Below are 22,951 nucleotides of genomic sequence, written 5' to 3'. Positions count from 1 at the left end.
ATCCTGACAGGTCTTATGTTATCCTTCAGGTGTCAGCTATTTTGTATACGTACCAAGAGAGAGGGAAAGAAGGAGAGATGGATAGTGATCACCACGTAAAAGCTTCGTGCTTGGGAACTCCCGAACTTCGAAATTAGCTGCGTTGGTCTGAAGTTTGTCATTGACAAGAGGTAATAAGGGCACGCAGTGACTCAGCCAAGTATAAGTGTAGTTTATTACGTTGTGTTTTGTTTTGCAACGGTTACATAATGAGTGCGTGAAAGTGTACACATTTTGAAAACGTATATACGGAAAAAGAAATCTTGTGGAAGAACAATAGGAAACTTTAGATGCAAATTTCCTGGTCGTCCACATCTTTGTAGAAAACAATATTAAATTCAATGAATAGGTTTATTGAAACAGGTTCTGTTAATGATGTGATGAAATTAAGTATCGCAAAAGATGTGCAACACTTTCAGCAGCTACTGTGTGCAAGATGAGTACCGAATGTAATACAACATACCACATACGTTTTAATCCGTCGAACTACAGTAAGTTCGCGGATGCAAGTAGCGACGGTATCGGCGGGAACCTACCGACATAAACACCGGGAATGTTCGCTGGGATTCATTGTAGAACGTTATTCAAAAGTCAGAAGAGTTTGTGATAGCTGAAACTTAGTTTAAAATAAGGTTATTATAAAACAGAGAATTTTGTTCACAAAAGAATGTAGTTTTATTTTTGTAAAAGCCTTTTAAGATAAAATTTAAATATCATATCCACTTCATACTGACTCATTATTACTCGTACTTTCCGAAACAGACTGCAGAGAACACATTTCAAATCATACAGATTTTTGAAGTTTCTCGAGATGTTAGGAAATTCTCTTTCATTTTTAATGACAGACTACAACAAATTCGCGTCTGTAAAATCCACAATACTATTTATTTATCCACAGATTAATTTTTTAGTCCTACACAATTACCTAAGTTGGTTACCATTTGTTATTAATGGAGAAAAATTCGCTCCGACATCGAGAATCGAACCCGGGTGTCCCAGTTCTACGCACTGGACACTCTAATACTGAGCTACGCTGAAGTTCAACTTACTGCACCGTATCGAATATTTCTTCTCTGGTTCTTTTCCCTTAGTGGCCTTGCTCCATGTTCGACTTACAGAATTATTAATAACAAATATTAATAACAAAAAAATAACCATCGCAGATAATTCTGTAATTAATATCTACATGGATTATTCGCCTACTGTAGGAATCTAGTCCGCCAGGTCACTCAATTTAAGTATACTCCTTGTGTGATGACTAGTGACTTAAAATATAGTCAATACTTATAATTCGAATACAAAGGAAGGACACTAAGGGAAAAGAACCAAAAGAGAAAGATTCGATCCGGTGCGGTGCGGTGCGGTGCGGTGCGGTGCGTTGCAGTGCGGTGGGTTGAAATTCGGCGTAGCTTAGTGGTTAGAGCGCCCAGTGCGTAGAACTGGAAGACCCGGGTTCGATCCTCTGCACGAGAGCCAATTTTTCTCCGTTAATAACAAAATGTAACCATTATAGATAATTCTGTAGGACCAAAAAATTAATCTCTATATAGATTATTCGCATGGCAGTGTATATACTGTAGGAGTCTCGGCCGCCAAATTACTCAAATGAGTGCGCTGCTTGTGTGATGACTGTTGACTTAAAATATATGTCAATATATATAGGTATAAGTTGAACACGGAGTAAGGCCACTAAGGGTAAAGAACCAAAGGAGAAAAATTCGATCCGGTGCGGTGGGTTGAATTTCGGCGTAGCTCAGTAGTTAGAGCGCCCAGTGCGTACAAGTAGGAGACCCAGGTTCGATCCTCGGCGCTGGATGATTTTTTTCAGTTAATAACAAATTATTTATTTATTTTCTTATGCCAAACAATCATAACTTAACACTTCTCAAATTGCACAAGTGTCACTTTATTTTGTATAATGTAAAATTACATATTGTTAAGTATTGTTACACAGCACTATGCTATAAAAATGTTACAAAACGCTATTTGCAACATCAATTAAAAAAATTAACCTTCCAGTGCTGGCGCCAAGTCTCACAGACCCGGCACAATTACTTTTACTATTTACTCTGAAGTGTTTGGGGGTAGAAATCTGTTTCTCCATCTAGCTTCCTGTTTCTTTCCATAGTTGACATGTGAGTGCCGACGTGGCTATTCGTGCAGCAGTAGCGAGATAATTACGTAACGGGTCTGTCAGACTTGGCGCCAGTGTTGGCGTTACACAGTTTCATTTTGAAGTTTTAGTGCTTAAGAATTATTTGTGGTAGTAACAAATTGATTGGTTCAAATATCAGCGGATTATTCTGTTTACTGACGATATGAAACATTTCGTTAGTTTTTAATTAATATGTAGCTTACGATATACTTCAAAAATGTCTTATGAAGAAAATGAAAAACGAGTTGTGACTTTGCTAGATACTTCTAAAATGTCTTACGAAGAAAATGAAAAATGAGTTGTGAGTTTGTTAGACGAGGTTGTAAGCTGTGAGAATGATAGTGAACCCTGTGATGATGACGCCGACACTGATGAAGAGGACGGTGAAGTGGAAGTATTTGATGGCAATACATATACAGAACAGGAAGGTGATCGCGAGTGGTGATGATGAACAATTTGAGATTCCGAACAAAGTTCCTACAGTTCCCGGTTTCAAATCTAAAGTTGGTACGGTATGGAGATAACAGTGCTCACCAAAGGCTGTTAGGACTCGGCAGTGTAATATTGTGACGCATCTACCAGGTGTGAGGCCATGTGCTAGAGAGGCTAAAAGCCCTACTGATTGTTGGTCTCTTGTTTTTTATGATTGCATATTAAATGTTATTTATTTTTATTAGTTATCTACGTTTTGACAATACAGAAATAAGAAACGAAAGAAAACAATGGGATAAGTTAGCTCCAATTCGTCAGGTGTTCGAAATGTTTTTAAACAACTGCAAAAAAAGATACCCAATAGGTGAATTTGCAACAGTAGATGAAATGTTGGAGGCTTTCAGAGGCAGATGCTCATTCAAATAGTATATGCCTAAAAACCTAATAAATATCGCATCAAAATGTTTTCCTTAGTTGATGCTAAGATATGGTATGTCCTAAATATGGAAGCATATGTTGGTCAACAACCTGAAGGTCCATTTAGGGCAAAAAATGATCCTCAAAGTAAAGTATAGTCGAGCGACTTTTTCAACCAATATCAGGAACAGGGAGGAACATTACATGTGATAATTGGTTCACTTCCTTTCCACTTATTACAAGCTTGCTGAATCGCCATAGAACAAGCTGTGTGGGAAGAGTTCGAAAGAATAAAAGGGAGCTGCCAATAGAATTTGTGGATTCCAAAAAGAGACCAGTGGGATCTAGTGTGTTTGGTTTCCAAGAAGACATTACCATCGTTTCTTACGTACCGAAAAAGGGCAAAAATGTAATTTTAGCATCTAGTATGCATCATGATGACTCAATAGATTCATCAACAGGTGACAAAACCAAGCCAGAAATTGTCACCTTCTATAACTCCACTAAGAAAGGTGACGACGTGGTTGACAAACTTTGTGCTTATTATACTAATTGTTAAAATTTGTGCTGCCTATGACGTCGCAAGAAATACCAGAAGATGGCCAATGGTGATGTATGCACTACTGAAAATTGCTCGAATAAACTCGCAAGTGATTTTTATCTTTAACAATCAGAAGGAAAATAGTGTCCACAGGAAGTACGTGAAGGAGTTGGCCGTGGGATTAACAGATGATCACTTGAAACGTAGAGCTGCCCTTATAAATCTACCACGTGAAGTACAAAGAAGAGGGCAAGAGGTTGCTGGAACATCTTTTCATCATGTTAAGGCTGATCAGTTTCCAGAGGGAACGAGAAAAAGATGTTTTTTCTGCAAAAAGGACATTAAAACAAAATACTTTTGTAAAATATGTAAGAAATTTATATTTTTAAGTCATGCTCAGTTTTCATGCTCTGAATACAGTGCTTAAATGATCTTCTTTCTCAAACCAGTATTTAAATATTATTTTTATTTTTTTAAGGAAAACCATACACAATATTTCAATTGTTTGCTGATTTGAAAGGCTTTTGTTGATAAAATTCACATTACATTCACTTTTTTTCAATCTTTTAAAAGTAATTAAAATAGATGTTATATAACAACAAACTGCTTATTATTTGCAATTCACCCCTTTCAGTATATCCTATGGATGCTGTCAAATTGCTAAAATATTAATAAATTAGTTGGAAGAGTCAGAAATAAAATTAAATATATATGGGTCTACCAGACTTGGCGCCAGCAGTGATGCTCTGAAAGAGGGCGCCACTACTGGAAGGTTAAAAATCATCAAACTAACTAGGATTATAATATTGACAATTATTACAATTCACAAAGGATTGTTTTTATCATTGGATATTCAGACCAAAGACTAGAAGGTTTGAAACGCTTTCATTTGTCAAAGAAAGTAAGTCAAAAACATGTATTATGTAATTCCCTTCAGTTTCTTATACGTAACTATATAATTCTTTGAATTCTTTGTAACTCATTTCCCACTTTTTTATTTTTCTGGTAATAGACGTAAACCAACCGTATGTAGACCTATAGCATTTCTAAATTCAGGTTGGATACTCACAAACACTTTATCTTCGATTTCTTCTTCCATTGCTTTGAAAGATTTTCTCAGTTTTATGATACGTTCACAGAAGAAGATATGGCGGCAAACATGACGTTCTAGATTACAAAACAAACCTTTAACAATTTTATTGCTGATTTATTTTCTGCCAGTTTATACCACAATATACAACAAACAGATAGGATATCCTATACTGCTTGTGAAAACTAGTTCCTTGCACATTTTGAAACACTAGATGCGATTGTGTTATAATCTAACCCACTCTTGCATTACATTTCACCATTGGAACTGGTCATACGGTATACTATCACGGGACTGAATTAAAAAAAAGTTGTAGCACATATAAAAGTAGGGTATCTCTTATAGCTTTTTAGAATATCACATTTTGAAATAATCGTTACCAAGTCAATTGAAATTAAATAAGTAAAATAATTATCTGTAAGTTAAACTCGATTATTTTATAATGAAATTACATTAATATTCAAGGTAATTAATATGCTCAGAAAACGTTCTTCGTAGTGCTGAAATATATAGTTCATTGCAGCTGCACTGGACTGCTTCGAATGATGGTTGCAGAGAGAATGAAATATATTTTGTATACATACATAAATATCTTACGTTTAGCTAAACACAAGTTTCAGAGTTTTCAAAAGTGTTGATTTACTTAATAAGAACATACATAAAGTACAAATGCAGTGTATCATAGAGAAAAGGCTTGAATGTCAGAAAAATAAAGAAATATATTTGAATTTTCAGAAACATAAATTATATTTCTCGCATATGATAAATACGTATTATTGAATAATAAGAAAGCATCGTATTTGATGAACTGAAATTAAATCCGTGTATGAGACTATTGAATTGCAGGAAGAATTATAGCATATAGCTAGGATATGCAATAAAATAATTCTAAGAAAGAGACTAAGTTATCAAACTTAGGATAAGAGTCTGAAACCTCTCAAAGGAAATGCACATTTGCATTAAGACTTTGACTTAGATTCGTAATTTGGTTATGATTATTTCATTGCGTCCTTTGCTCTTCTCTCAAAATGGATGCAAAAGTAGGCAACCTGCAATTCTTGTTGTACTGCAGTATCAGCTTATATTATAAAACTGGAACAGCGGAAAACATTCATCCATCGAACAGATGAGATGAAATTTGTCTTTAGAGGTCTGCTTCTGTTCCAAAAAAATGCAATCGGCTTTACAACAGCAAAAAGTTAAGCAAAAGATTCGTTGAATAATGTTCTATAACATAAGAATGTGTGGAATGCAGTATGAGGCTTGAATTAAATTTATAGGAATTAATGCGATGAAGACAAAAAGAGTAAAATGAGAATAATTTTATGTGAATCCCAAGCTAATGCTCGCCGGTTGAAGGATATTACTAACTGTTAATGTGCTGTGTTCATAAAATACATATCGTCTCCTATGCTCATGTGCTAACTGGTTATTCTTTCTGCTCAACTTCAATTTTTAAGTACATTAAATGGCAAGAAACCTCACATTTTATCCTCTATCAGCACAAGGAACAATAGTTTGCGTGAGATTAAAATTCAACTAAACCTTATCGAATAACAATTTCAATATTGTAATACTAGAACAACACGAAATTAAAATTTTTAACGTTTTACTGATGGTCAATTCAATACAATAGAATTATTGTTATATTAGATCTATGTATCCGTATCTCACTTTATTATTATACAAAGTATATTTCACCGCTGTGAAGTAACGGTTAGCTTGCCTGACCATGATACGAGCGGGCCTGGGTTCCAATTCTGGTTGGGACAAGTTACTTTTAAATCTATTAAATATGTATAAGACTGTTTGCATAATGTTGCTCTTCCAAGCTGTGGAATAGAGTGGAGTGAATTTATACGTGAAATTGTTTTTTATCTGTTTACTAAATATAATAGTTGCAAAAATATGTACAGTATGTTCCGTTAACTTAAAAAATGTGAAAAGTATGGAATTTCTATTTTTTAATACTTGAGGTGCTCCAAAGGCTTTGAAGTTTCTTAAAATTATAATTTTTTGCCTCTTTGTATATTTGTTCTATTATTTTATTTTTCATTATATAGCTAATGATTTCCTGTAAAATCACATATTTAAATTTTATTTGGAAGACTGTAAATTGGGGTTGCAGTATAAAGCATGTTTAGGGGATCCAAAGGGACAAATTATATAGTATTTTACATAAAATATGACAAAAATTCCAATTCAGCCCATTAATTTTTTTATGATAGAATTTATTCTTGTTTTCTTTCTCATTCTTTCTGAGTGATAACTAAATCAACATGTAGAAATATCATCTTTCTTTCTGTTCTTTGATCTAGTAAAACATTCTTTCTTGTTTTGGAACACCTCTGTTTTTATCACAATTACAGTATTAATTTTTTTTTGCTATTGCAACTGCATATCAAATAGTTTGTTTGCTTCTTCTTTGAATTTTGTAATGTTGTCATTTCATTTGTCGTCACTATGTAATTTCCTACAAGGCTTCATTAAGTTTGTGTATTAGTCATGGTAAGCACGAATCAGTTGTAATATTCTTGCATGACTGACTGTCGGAATATAATGCCTTTACCTGGATTCCCTTAGTTTTCATAGCAACTCTATCTGAAATCTCTCTAATAGTACGTTCTTTAGATTCGAAGTCAGCTTTTAATTCATTTTTGACGCAAAGATAATATTTAATTAAGTCATGATAGGTAAGTAGTTATGATGGGTTCAGCTCTTCTGTCATTGCAAATACAGGACAAAAGTTGAAATTTCTTGTCTTAATTAGAGATATTCTGATTTAAATACCCTGGAACATAAGAAGAATGAATTTCCATTAATTTTATTATATTAATTATATCATACCTACGAGTTTTGTGATTACTCTCAATTTTCTTATAAATTGAGGTTTCTGTGACACTTCAAGATGAAATAACTGGAACTAAGAATATGCAAAGTCTTTTAACATGTATCTCTTTTACATTTTCTTAGTGTCCTGTTCAGATTAAATCACTGGAGAATGTTACCTCGCCAAACAATTCTGAACTTCAAAATTTTGTGAAAATTTCAAAATATCATGCTCTTGGAGCATCCCTAAATATTAAGCTATAAAAAATATATTTTGTGTTGTTCTTTATAATATCATCCCACAAATTTTCCCTGGTATTACATTTTTACTCCATAAACTTTATATTCTCACTCCACCCTACTGTGAAATGTGATTTGCGTTGCTGAACTAAGAAGATTTTCTCTCACACTCTAATAGCTAGCAATACTAGTAGTGAAGATATCAACCGCATTAAGCATAGCACAATAACGGCAAAAGACCACGCGACGTGTATGTATAGAAAAAATAACTCTCCTAATTAGCAGTTACTTGTTCTAAACTCCTTTTGTGTGCGTAGGACATCAATAGACGCAATTAGTTTTACATCTTCCCTTTCAACGAACTATTTCGCAGTGTCGATAATTAATTGAGGAGAGTATGTGGTACTTATAATTACTATATGAATCACTATTTTTTCATATGATGTTACTTAAACATTGATTTTCGTAAATATAAAAGTAATACTAAACCTAATTATGTCTACAACATGCAAAAAGCTATTTTACACGTACAAAAAAAAAAAACTTTTTTTTTTGTTAATTCCAGAGAAATCATTTTTATATGATGATCCTTTCAGTTCTCTGGCACTAATAAAAACTAAATGTTATGTATTAAGTGATATACACAAAACAATTATAAATATGGTATATATATCTTGATAAGCTAGGGAAAAATGTTAATTTTGGGACCAATTTACGCAATTTTTATAAACGTACCTAACATTTCGGTTTTGTTAATTCCAGAGAAGTTATTTTAATATGATCCTTTGAATTATCTGTCAGTAATAAAAATTAAATGTTACGTGATAGATGATATATGGAAAATAATTTTATGTATATAGGGTCGTTTAGGGACATCTCGACATGCCAAGGAAAAATCTTTATTTTGGGATCAATTTAAGCAATTTTCATTATAATTTTTCCCCAATATGTATGAAAATGCGTACATTTCACATATCTGGTGCCAATTTCATCATTTTATATCTCTGTATTTATAAAAGTACAAATCGATTCCCAAGTATCGACTTCTCCCATAATAGATGAGTTTAAAACCCAAATATCGATCGTCTAGTTCAAAAGTGCAACAACTAAAAAAAAACAACTTTTGAGATATCTTCAGTTGAAAGTTTCAAATAAATCACTTAGAAAGGAACAGAGTTCTGGTTCATAATCACGACAATTAGAAATGAGTCAATATTCAGGACGACTACATCACAATCTTCCAGTACATTATGAATGAGTGCATTTACCTAGTTGGATTTTCTATTTAAATTTATTTTCAACCAATTGAAGCAGAATTGCTGGGTAACTTGTAGCGTTTGACTTCGAACTCATTTCGTCATAATTTATTAATTTATCATTATCATTACCTACCCATTACCTATAGCCCTGATTATATTCACGGTGCTGCATGTTGTGTAAGATTACAAAAGCGCGACCGTTCAGCGAAAAATAAATTTCACAGAACAGGAGTGTTAAACACAATAAGCCTCAGACTGCGCTGCTAGCCTTCGGGCCCTTCCTCCCTCTAAGGTAAATGTAAACGTGTGGTCGTCATGATGATCTCCCAAGCCATTATAGCTTGTGAAACTATATTTTGGTATACAGTGCAGCTCCATTTCACTACTTAAACCAGCACCCATTCTGTATCAATAGTCCGAGGCATGATGCTGTAGATAAGCCATGCCCTACAAGTGTAACTTGCTGTCCTCAGTGCATAAGCTGACGTACATAGGCACTGTAATTGAAGTGCCTATCCGACTGGTAACTAACTGACCTACAAGGTCATGAACATCTAACATCTAACAACAGTTTTAACTAGTCTATTTTGAACATAACACACAATAGGGCCTACAGTAGATATACACTACACAAAATTTCATATATAGGTCAATTTAATTTGCAAGGACATTCATCATATCATAGCACGGAGTATGATAAATTCGAAGACCAGGAACGTGCGGCTGTTGTTGATATGCACAAGAATAATTTTATAGAGGTAATAACTGCATTCATTATTATTATTATTATTATTATTATTATTATTATTATTCATTTTTCACTAGGAGACATGTTTTAATGAGGTGATTTATTCATTATTGATGTTTGATTAACCCTTTTATTAGCCTATAAGAAATTAAGTGAACACCATTCTGAACCCTTCTACTTTTGGAATAAAGAGAGACCAATGTACAAAATAATTTTAGAAGGTTCTTGTTTCTGACAGTATGTTTGACTTCTTAAATTTAGTTGACGGCTCACACTTTCAATTAAATAGCAAGTTTTAATTTTAGTTCAAGAACGTTGGACCATAAGTTTTTAATAATAATAGTTTATTTCATATGTAAGAGGCGTATAAATACCGTACGCAAAGAATGCATTTGAAAATATCATCATCATCATTATCATCATCATAATCATCATCATCATCATCATCATCATCATTTCACCTAGTGGTCTGTTACAATCTCTATCCAGCGATTTTTCTGTCTTCCCAAGTTTCTTCGGCCTCTTGGAATATAGCGTAAGTTAGTGTTTGCAAATAAATAATTTCAGTTAGGTGATATAATGATATAATGATAATTATTGTACCAATGAAATGTCATGTTTATTCTATAATTGGGTTGTTCCCAATTCGTCCTGTCTCAACTCGGACCACGGAGGATTTGTACTTGAAAATGTACTCAACTCGTCCTACTTACAGAAGCTACCCTCTCTACATGTACTCAACTCGTCCGATTCATACAAACTGTAGCAGTAGACGTCAGAACAGTATTAGGAGGTGTAATTACTGACTTACAAAATTGCAATATAAACAAAGTTCCTTCCCATTTCTTCCAGACTTAGAACTGGCAGTGATCTTTTAAATCCACTGGTGTGGTTATAAAATTGTTATTGTTGCTTTGTCATGAAATATAGAAGCGAAAATTTCGAATTGTGAAATTTATTGAAGTAATCAAAATGAAATAAGCAATTAACATTGAATAATGTCATTAAAATGATACAACATGCTTTAGTTCACACAAGCAATCTGAAAAAGAAAATTTTTTGTCCGTATATTTTTGAACGCAGCGTGCGATTCTCTCAACTAAATTGAGGTAACGCTTGTGCTTTTCTTTTCTTGGGTGGAATGCATATATCATCTCGGTGTTTGAAAGCTATGTAATAGTCAGCATCTTCCTTTAAAGCTTTAATTAATTCTAAAATATTTTGTTGATTTATTAGACATATGCCATCTACACCAGCAGACCACGTTCCTTGTATCGATTTATATACGTAAACATCAGCAAACCACGTTCCATAATGAGAGGACGAGATAAATACATTTTCAGGCACAAAACTTTTACGTGATACAAGTTGATTACACAATAATTCACAAGACAAAATGCAACGGGACGAAATGGGAATATACGCTATAATTTACTCCGTTCACTGTTATAATCGATGCGGTATGATTGTTACTCTCCCGTAATCGCAGCTTGTCCCGTGATGCCTTTACCTCCCTCCAGCTGGTACACCCACCCCTCATCCCGAGGATCGAGTACACGTAGCTTGCCTCGTGGTGTAAGTCTTTGGGTATATCTTCTTTGGACCATACCGTTACGGCGCTGACATTAAGATATAACACTGGTGATTATTTCTCTCCCAGGAAGAAGAATTTAAGAAGGATGGATGAGGGAACGTAAAGGAGTTAATCACTGTTTTGGATGTTTATTTTCAATGGCAAAGGTTTTTAATTATTGCTAACTGAAAAAACCCAGCGTTGCCAGAGTTGTCCTTTTTGCTTCTTTTTTAGTTAAATTGGTTGTTAGACTTTTCGGAAATCTCAAAAACTCAACTGTAGACGACCAAAACGAATTATTTTTAGTAAGCTTTCCCCGATCATAAAGATGAATTTTTACATAGCGTCACTTACATGAATTAATGAACTTCTTAGCCAAATGCCTAAAAGGATTAACTCAATTTTAAAACAACTGCAGGTTAGGCAACGAAAGAAATCATTTCATCACGTGCATTACTTTCAAATGTTTTTTTAATTTGTATGTATATATATGTATATGTATACTGTATACATAAATGTGTTTATTTACTTATTCTGGCGTAGTTAACGCCGCCAGGCCTTCTCTTCCACATCACCAGAAATACAAATAAAATAATAAAAAAAATCGGACTATAAATAAAGTAAAACCAAACAAACATATATATAGGCTACAGTTACATAAACTGTAAATGAATTAGCATTGTCTTGAAGTTCAGCAAAACAAAAACACACCCCTCGATCCCTATACGCCCACTTAGCATTGTATGAATGTTCTACAGGTCTTACTTTTTATCTCTACCGGTCAGTGACTGTCAAATTTCAAGTGGCTTATCTTAATCATGGGAGTCAACGTATTAAAATCCATTACAACCTTTCTGCCGTCTCCTTTCCTCCTCCCAAATGTGACGTTGCACAGAGACAGAGATAAAATAATTATAAGATCATTACATTAATCTGAAGCTGTGCATTTCACATAATTTCATGTCTTTATGTGCTTTCACTTGAATTACAGAGACAGCTGACGATAAAGAGGGAATTCTCCTGATCCCAGTCTGAACCCGTTGGGGTGTCATCGAGAGTCAAAATTTATCTCTCTATCGGTCGTACCAAAGAATCAATATATACGTAGGGTAATATCACTAGTTCTGGATCTACCTAAAGCCTCGTACAGATATGCTCGCCGAAACCCGTAGCGCAACCACGACCCGCGCCAGGGAAATGTTACGCACGGTGGTTGCGCTATTACGTTGCGGGATGAACTTTTTCAACCCGCGCCGAAGTCCGCAACACCACGGCCCGGTTGCACCAACCCTTGTTAAATATTTAACATTACCTTAAGGCAGTTTAACAGTAAACTTAACGGAAGTGATGTTTCATCAACTGTTGTTACTGCTATCATCATGTTAAACCCATTGTTAAATTAACATAGCATACTCCCTCAGTTAAATCCTTAACTTCCTGTTACAGCGTGAATCATGGCTGCCAGAGAACATATGTTACACGCCGCATTATTATATCGAGATATATTTGCAATGAAAACAATTAGCTGCAATCACTACTTCAGCATTTTTAATTATTCAGAATAGATATGTTCATAAATACTAAAATTATTCATATTAATATTAGCACTGCATCCACAGTAAAGAGAAGATATGTGTTTATTAACGTAAGCATTTCTGTTGTTATTATTTCGTATTAATACTCAGATATAATTGCAGATTTCTTTATTTCACTGATTTAAGAGTTCACATGTAATTATGACTAATAACGTGTGAAGATATGTTAGATATATAAGATATGAAAATAATGTTAACGCTTATTCAGCTTCACAATTATTTTCATTTTATATTGGTTCTATTTGATCCTGGATAATTGAAAGAATCTTCGTACAAATATCAACTTTGAGAGTGAAAGTACCATCGTCAGTTTTCAAATGTTCCACTGTATCTTGTGCATGACCCGTCTTAGCATTTCTTTTAATATTTTCATAACATTGATTTGTTTCATAGTTTGCGTTTTCACAGCCAAATGGCGATTGAAAATATTGGGTTAAAGAGACCCATGTTTGTTCCTTTTTCCTAATGAATGTTCCATCACTACGTTTGAGTTCAATTGCATTCATATAATTGCTAGATATACTAAAATAATTATATTTCTCATATGAGGTAAAATTACTGCTCCTTACACTTTCTTTTTCTCGATTTCCGTTGTAATTATGTTAGTGTCCAATACTTCCATAATGTAAAAAATACAATTCCCCGCTAGAACAAATTACTACACCAACTAAAGGCACATTCAGTAAACTTTCATACAATCACTGCTTCTTTCATTCCTGTTACATTACTCTTAACATCATGTTACCTAACCAAACTACCTCAAATGGTTGGTGAAACACTATTACACTAACAGGATGTATAATTTTTAACAACACGTTAGTTAACATGCTGTTAGCGTTATTGTAACGAAGTTTGGTAAAACTGGGCCCTAACCTACCAGCGTCCGCCAGTTCAGGTACTCCTACTATCAATCATGGACGTAGTTGCAGCAGCCTATATTTATTTGCATTTTGTCTGCAAAAAGAAACGGAAACAGAGGCAATGGTGTCAAACATAGTTACATATCATATAAAAGTAGAAATAAATGTGGTGATTCGAATTTTCTGGCTGACTTGAAGTTCAAAACAGTTGGTGGACGTTATAAAAATTTTACAGAATGTCACCTACAGACTTTAAATATTTGCTGGCGCCTAATGTTGCAAAGAAGGATACCACATTCAGTTCAAGAAAGAGTGGCAGTGACGATGCGATTTCTGGTAACCATACAATAATATGCAATAACATTGCTGAATCAACACACAAGACTAAAATTAGATTAAAAATCATAAATGAAGAATCTTTAGAGGACTTTGAAGCTAAATTAAAAAATGAAACCTGGAAATCAGTATATGTCAATGAAGATATGAATAGTAAATTCAATGCGTTTCATAATACATTCTTAAATATCTTTGAACTAAGTTTTCTTGTAAAGCACAAAAATTCTCAAACATCTAAAAATAATTGGATTACACAAGACATAAGAATCTCATGCAAAACAAAGAGAACTCAATATATTTACAGTAGAAATAGTAATGACCCCAAATTAATAGGTCTAATTTCTGTAGTACAATTTTATGATTAATACAAACGAAGGCTTTGAAGAGATCACAGAATACCCCTCCTACTTGTAATTTTTTATTAATTGCTTCCAGAATTTTATCAGTTAAATGAAACACATAGTAATCTTCAAAGCCAAATAACTTTACTTTAACAATTTATTCTAAACTTGACTAATAAAATCAAAACAACTAGGAACATTATTTACTTACTTACTGGCTTTTAAGGAATCCGGAGGTTCATTGCCGCTCTAACATAAGCCCACCATTGGTCCCTATCCTGAGCAAGAATTATCCAGTCTCTACCATCATATCCCACCTTCCTCAAATCCATTTTAATATTATCTGTGTATCTAATGCTTACTCATTTCACTTGCGTGAATCGGGTTCCGCATACTGCACATAGATGGCAGGACTGCGGCCCACTTTCAAATTGCACACCACTTCGGCGGGCCACGTTATGCATGATATGTATTTATGAAGAATTATGTCGTGTAGGCTATTAGGGTGAGTGTATGTGTAAGTGTAGTGTAGGGAATGGGTGAGGATGATGATGGTGAGGAAGGAAGAAGGGGAAACCCAGTGCCGGCACGTAGCCTACTCTGCCGAGTAGCACCAAGAGGGCCGCCAGGCTTAACGTCTCCACCCGACAGACGAATCACTATCACTATTTACATGAAAATTTCTGACCCCGCCGGGAATCGAACCCGGACCGGCTAGTCTGGATGTAGAACTTGCTACTACAGAACTAACTCAGTGGGTAAAATTTGTATGCATTCAAACATAACATTTAATGGAGAATCGGAATATGTAAATTTTAATATAGAGTATCATTTAAAAAAATTAACTTTACTATCACACCCTTTATGTCTGAATATCTAACTTTTTTCGAACACTGGTATCATATTGTATGGTTTATCTCCAACAGCTTTTTGTATAAAACTTTTTTTGTAAAATTTAGGAAGTTATTAGCAATATTCCATACTTAAAGGCCGGGTGCACACAGAATCAGACGCGGCGCGGCGCGACGCGACATTTTGTCTCGTGGTACTTGTCTCCCATTGATTTCTTATGATGTGGTGCACACAGAATCAGACACGGCGCGACGGTCGCGAAGAGACACAAGAAGACACAAAGAGACAACATCGAATGACTGCTAGAAGTTCGTCGTGAGGAGACTGTCTGATAGCTGCAGTGTACTGCGCATGCGTTAGTAGTGGCTATGATTGCACGCTTTCCTTAAATACAAAAAAATACTATTGTTGTGTAGTGGACATTATTCATAATGGAACTGGATGCGGATAAATTAGTTGACTTAGTGCAGGAAAGATACGTTCTGTACAATCTTTGAAACAATATCACGACAATAATGTGGTTTCTAAAAATATGTGAAAAATTGCAAATGAGATGAAAGCACCAGGTGAATAATAATTTATAATAACACTGCGTAAAAAATGTTAACATTTGTTTTTGCGCTAGGCATGTGATATATGTTTTCTATATAATTTGAGCCTCCAGAATACGAATATGACAATAAAAACAGTTGTTGGTTACGGTTTTTGAGAAATTTTGTAATTTATATCTATTCAAAATATTGTTTTATATAATGACAATAAGGTTAATATTCACTTTTCAGAAGATTACAGCTTTCCTTTTCTGCATTTCTTTTACACTGGGCATCAGGTACATCACGAGCTAAACTCCAACAATAGTCTGCTAACATATTGGTATTCCATTGTCCTTGGTATCTTTTTTCCATAGTTGAAATTTCTTGATGGAAGCGCTCATCATGCTCATCACTGAAATCGCACAATTCTCGGGAAAAAAAGTCAAGATGTGATTGAAGGAAGTGAATTTTCAGGGAAATTTTACAACCCCTAGTTTAATATGCCAACAGTAAATTTTTCACTAGTTCTTCATAGTTCTCACTTCTACAGTTATCCAGAAAATTAATTCAACCTCCTTGAATGCTATCCAGACGGCTGTCTCTTTTCCTTCCTGCAAAGATTCGAAGTGATTGTCCTTCATTATTTCTCTAATTTGTGGTCCATTGAGAACTCCCTCTTTTATTTTTGAATCACTAATAGCAGGAAATGTTAAGGAATGCGCGCTGGTCCGAGTCCTCATGGGGGAAGAAATTTTCTCATGAAATTTCGGCCATTGTATGGGACCGGTCCCACCTAGCATCGTGATGCACTTGGGGAGCTACGATAGGTAGCGAAAACCGGTTGCGAAAGCCAGATACAAGGACTGGGGGGATCATCGTGCTAACCGCACGATACCTCCATTCTAGTTGGATGATCGTCCACCTCTGTTTTGGCATGTGGACGTGAGGCCAACAGCCGGCTGGTCGGTCTGGGCTCTTCACGGGGTGTAGCGCCACGGATTATTAATAGCAGGAAATTTTTCCTGGATATTTTTAAATGCTTCAGTTTTATAATTTATCCCTTTAACAAAATTCTTCATTAACCCTAACTTATTGTGTAAAAGGGGTAAAATTACTTCGCTTTGAGGTACAAGGGGTTGATATATAATATTTTTCTTCCTTGGCTCTACTGATTGTCGTTTTATTTTATAATGCTTATCTCGAGCGCGAGTCTACACCTGTGGAGTAACGGTCAGCGCGTCTGGCCGCGAAACCAGGTGGCCCGGGTTCGAATCCCGGTCGGGGCAAGTTACCTGGTTGAGTTTTTTTTTCCGGGGTTTTCCCTCAACCCAATACGAGCAAATGCTGAGTAACTTTCGGTGCTGGACCCCGGACAAATTTCACCGGCATTATCACCTTCATTTCATTCAGACGCTAAATAACCCAGATGTTGAAAAAGCGTCGTAAAATAACCCAATAAAATAAAAATAAAATATCTCGAGCACGACTGTCCAATTCGTACAGAAAGCAGCAAAATTTTTTGTAGCCTAATTGCATTCCAAAAAGCAATGCTACAACCTTCAAATCCGCACATTTATAAACCATTCGTACTTTGAATATTATCATTAAAGCACACTTTAAAGAAATACACGTCTTACACAGAATAGTAACACCACAGAAATATCCTGGTAAACTGAAGCGTTTTCATACTGCGAACCTGTTTCTTCCCCTCCAAATGGAACCGAAAAGGGCAATAAAACAATTTCCGCTTCTAGAAGTGGTTTTAATAAGAAAGAAGTGCGCACAAACGTGCAATTTAGTTTGGTATGAGTTACTTTTCTTTACTATATTTCATCAGTGACTTCGTTCTATTCACACATTTACTAAAATTATATTTTGGACACACTTCATAGCACAGTTTGCACACGCATTCGGGGGAAGGTTCGTAGTACTCTGATCTTCTGCATAGTTTGTGGTGAAAACCGTGAACTGCTAGCCTTGTTATGGCGCTTCGTAAATTGTTGTTCAGTGGTTTTGACATGGTGATATATTGCAAAATATAAACTACAGTAATGTAATTAAAGCTCACTGTGAAAGAAATGCACATCTCAAGTAAAATCAGGTAAACTCAAGTGAATTTATACCGCGAACCTGTTTCACTCCCTCGAAATAGACTCGTAGTTGGGCAATAAAATAATTTCCCTTTCTACAAGTGCTTCTAACTTGGTGCCCTACTTATACTAATATTGTTTTCACATAATGGGTCTTCACATTTGTAAAACAAAATAGGGTAGTTACACACGAAATACGGTGATTTTTAAATTAAATTGAATAGAAAATTAATTATATTGTGCATCTCGAAAACCCGAAGTGATGGAACATTTTGCTTGTTATTTATTAATTCAGGAGGTCGAAATTAGTAAGAATTTGTTAGTTTTATGTCTGGCAAAAAATGACTGTTGACCAGTGTAATTTGTAGTAAGCCTAATTCTCTGCTCTATACTATCACTCATTATTGATTTAATATATTATTTTTCTTTATTGTGAGTCGTCAAGTAGTCATAAACATAAAAATGACGTTTGTGCAGTACATTTCAATTTTAAGACTCTTTCAATCGTATATATTTTTAGGAGCTTGCGTCCTTAGGAAATAATAAGCAAATAACAATAGAATTTTTCATATAGACAGTCCTCTATTATTGACGGCATTTTCTAGCCTAGGCCAGTTTTCCAATCCCACAGCCAGCAAATCAGTTGCCGCGAGCAGACAGTTTTAAGCTGTCGCGAGGCGTTGTAAAGCAAAACGTAGCGTCGCGCCGCGCCGTGTCGCGTCGCGTCTGATTCTGTGTGCACCCGGCCTTATTGGTCACTCTGTTTATAAAAGAGTATATCAACATGTTCATTTCAGAACAATAATGTGGATTCAGAAAGAATACATCAAGTGAGCAAGCTTCGTTTAATTTAACTGATAAAATTCTGGAAGCAATTAATAGGAAATTACAAGTAGGAGGGATATTTTGTGATCTCTCCAAAGCTTTCGATTGTATTAATCATAAAATTATACTTTAAAAATTAGAATACTATGTTATTAAAGGCAGAGCATAACAGTGGTTTCCAATTCAGAAAACAAAAGTTGAAATCAACGCATTCAGTGACACCTTTAAACCTACTTCAACATGGGGAAATGTTCATACAGGGGTCACGCAAAGATCTCTATTAGGACCTTTTCTTTTTCTAATTTTTATAAATGATCTTGGCCCCTGAATAAAAGGAACAGATTATCCTATACTATTTACAGGTGACACAAGTATCATAATTACAGACAGCAACTTTGCCACAATCAAATATAAAACAGAAACACTTTTCCTTAAAATTTATGACTGATTTACAACCGATAAACTAGCTTTAAACATTAATGAAACTAACATAATTCAATTTAAATTTAATCTCTGAAACATGAGACACAACTATCAACAATATACCTCTACTAGAAACATCAACAACCAAATTGATTGGTTTGCATGTTAATAGTAGGTCTACATTAAACTGCAACCATCATATTAATGAAATAACCCCCAAAACGTAGCTCAGCATGCTTCGCAATTAGGTCGTTTCAACAATTCGTAAATAGGAGTATCTTAAAGACAATAGATTTGCCTATATTTATTTCATTATGTTCTACGAAATAATATTTTGGGGATAGTAAAAATATATTATTACAAAAAGAGAAATTAGAATAATAGTTGCAGCAAAGGCTATAGAATCGTCTAGACCAATTTTTTTTAAATTAGAGATTCTGACTTTAACAAATCAGTACATTATACTCTTCAATAAATTTCCTCTAATGTAATAAAGAAATTTTCCAACTAATTTAGCCATACATGTATAAATACCTACAGAAGGAATGATTTTCAAACGCCATCATCAAACTTATCATGCTATCAAAGGGAGTACCTTGCTTGACAATAAAAATGTTCAGTAGTCTTCAAGACATTGAGTCATAATCAAAATCCTGCATTATTTAAAGTAGAACTAAAAATTACCGTACTTAAAATCTCACACTTTCTATTCTGTAGATGAATTCTTGACATTTCACATATTGGTAGTGTAAATATTTTAATACTATGAAATGGTAAATATATTCTATTGTATAATATGTTATTGTTATTAAGGTATTAATTCTGTATATATTTCATATTTCAATTGTTATATTTTAAACGAAAGAATTTGACATGTTCTTTATTCTATACTCTAAAGCAACTGTATGGTATTATGGATCGAATAAATATGTCTGTCTGTCTGCCTGTCCGTCTATCCATCTATCAATTTTAATAATTGTTATATTACATCTGTGGATTGGGTATTAGGTTTCTTGATTTTTTTGTCGACAACACTTTACAATGGTAGGCCTATATTGATTTTATTAAAGAAAAAGCTAAATACGGTGAATTTTGCTATTTTTACAGCTTAGGTCTACGTTGAATGTACATTCTTTCTTATCTATATATTATTCTCATTTTAACCATGGTACCTTTTAAGGAGAATTGCTGTAAATATTAGCAGAGTCTTTATTGCTCAGAAACGAGTTATTAGAACGATTTTGTTATTTACAGTACAAAACCTTGTATTTTTTTTTTTTTTTTTTTAGGAATACAGAAACTTGGTATTTCTTTGTATAGCCTATACTTCTATTTATAAATGTTTAAAGCTGTTTATGCATGACGAAACTGAATATAATAAAATATTACGAGTAAATTGTTATGATTTTAATACTCGTAATGCAGAACTGTAAGAATAAAAAGTCACAGACAGAAGAAATATATATGCCTAATTATTGGTGTACTTTATTGTTTAATAAGTTAAAATGTAGGGCAGTTGACCACCTTAATTGGCGGTGATTTAAACTCATTTCGTATCGGTGTATTGAATTATGTTCAATTAACAATTGAGAAATTGAGAGTAACTTCAATTTTGTGTTCCTAAGAAGTGTTGATTACTTTTTAGTGTTTGCGTGTATTTAATTTTTAATAAGTAATTTATTATGGCGTGTGTTTGAGCGAAGTTTAGACATCAGCAGTATATATACAAATAATTATTATTATTTAAACTTGCTAGTATAATAATATATTATTGAGATATTTTTACATGCCAGTAACTTCATACTTGCTGATTATTCGTATTATTGACAGTAATATTTTGTATATGGACAGTGATTTTGGTTTCCGAATGTGAATTAACATAGATGTTACAATTGTGGATCTCATTGAATACTACAATAAATCAGGAAATAATCAGAGTCAATAAAATAGTCGTATGAATATAAATGATGATAATGATGATGCTAATAATAATAATAATAATAATAATAATAATAATAATAAAGTTAAACATAAAATAAACATAAATAAGTATAAAGCATGAACATGGTACTGGTGCAGCATGGTTTGCTGAATTTAATAATAATTCGGAAACAATAAAATTCAAATTGCAATCATTAACATCCCAGTGTGACGTCAGCATGCGCAGACCAACGAATTTGTGTCAGCGTTAACACATACTGCAACTACTAGCTCTGGATCCTTTGATTGTTACGCAGAAATACCGACAAGCGATGGATCGCTGAGCGTCCCGGTCCGCAACGCTGGGTCGTAACGTCAAGGTCGCGCCAGCTGCTCCCTAGCATCGTTCCTTAAACTATTGTTAAAATTCCTGGTGTTTGACATTTCACAAAATTTCTTTACCTCCGTATAATTTCATAAAGTGCAACGTATTTTGCTCGCTCCATTCCATGTTCACTGTCCACACAGACAGACGAATGGGTGTTGATTCATTGGTTGATTGATGGTTGATTGACTAATTGATTGACGTTAATCCTACGCTAACAGGTGGGCTATCCTTCCTTGGCCCTGCAGGTAAGATTCCATCATCTACTGAGGAGCCCGAATAGAACCTGGAGCCTCAAGCCCTTAGAACCTAGATTAACATCGGAAACCTGTACTTTCCATAAGTATAGGGGTTGAATCATTTTGCAACGCAACTTATTTGCGTACATATTGCAAGTTAAAAGGTTTCATGGATTAGATGAGGGGATAGCTAAGCGACATAAGGCCGAGGAATGCGAAAAAGTTGGAGTGGATTAGATGAAGGAATAAATAATGTGAGAGGAGACATTTTATTGTATTTGTATTGCATAATTGTATTGTGTATTGTAATTTTATTGTGTATTGCTTATATTGTGTATATAGGTCTCGCAAGTACGGATTACCGACGAAAGGAATGCGAATCAAACACTGCGATAAGGAAGAGCGAGCGAGAGGAAAGGTCATGAGATAACTTGAATGATATTCAAGAGTACAGTCGGAAGAGAAATGACATCGATAGAATCAGTTTAGCGTTGTGATAGTTACATTACGAATTTATTTTGTTCCATTGCATGTGAATACGTGTCTTGTATCGCACGGTATTATTATTTCATTCGTAAACATATGTTGCGCGTATAATTAGCTTCGAATTTTTCTCTTGCTACGTTCTTTATTTCCACAGCGATGTCCTCATTCGTTCATCTTCTTGGAAGAGACAGTACTTGCATCGGCTCGCACCCCTCCCCCCTCGGCGTGCCTACATACACACGTCAAAATAGACAGCAACGCCACCATTGGTTTTCGGTAATCGTTTCTTGCGCGAGCTATACCACTGCCACCGGGCGCTTGGCCACTTGCAGTGTAAATAAATACATATAGCCTATACTACGTACGAACTAAAACCCCGCTCGCATTTTCTTTTGTTTCAATATGGTCGAATGTGCTTTTCGCTTGGCTAGTGATGTATTTTTTGTAGTGGGTTTTTTACGACGTTTTATCAACATCTAGGTTATTTAGCGTCTGAATGAAATGAAGGTGATAATGCCGGTGAAATGAGTCCGGGGTCCAGCACCGAAAGTTAAACAGCATTTGCTCGTATTGATTGAGGGGAAAACCCCGGACTAAACCTCAACCAGGTAACTTGTCCCGACCGGGATTCGAACCCGGGCCACCTGGTTTCGCGGCCAGACGATGAACATGTATGGTTATCTAGTGTCTGAATGCTATGAAGGTGATAATGACAGCTAAATGAGTCCAGGGTCCAGTGCCGA

The 22,951-nt window shown here is 34.7% G+C and overlaps 1 protein-coding gene across 1 annotated transcript in view; it reads left to right on the top strand.

Annotated features, from left to right (window-relative positions):
- LOC138700063 (uncharacterized) overlaps positions 1 to 22,951 on the top strand; it is a 1,616,191-nt gene that overhangs the window by 286,927 nt on the left and 1,306,313 nt on the right. The gene's annotated exons all lie outside the window — the stretch shown is intronic.

The sequence above is a fragment of the Periplaneta americana genome, chromosome 1, assembly GCF_040183065.1.
Source record: "Periplaneta americana isolate PAMFEO1 chromosome 1, P.americana_PAMFEO1_priV1, whole genome shotgun sequence".
Lineage (NCBI taxonomy): Eukaryota > Metazoa > Arthropoda > Insecta > Blattodea > Blattidae > Periplaneta > Periplaneta americana.
This window is presented reverse-complemented; position numbering and strand designations above follow the sequence as displayed.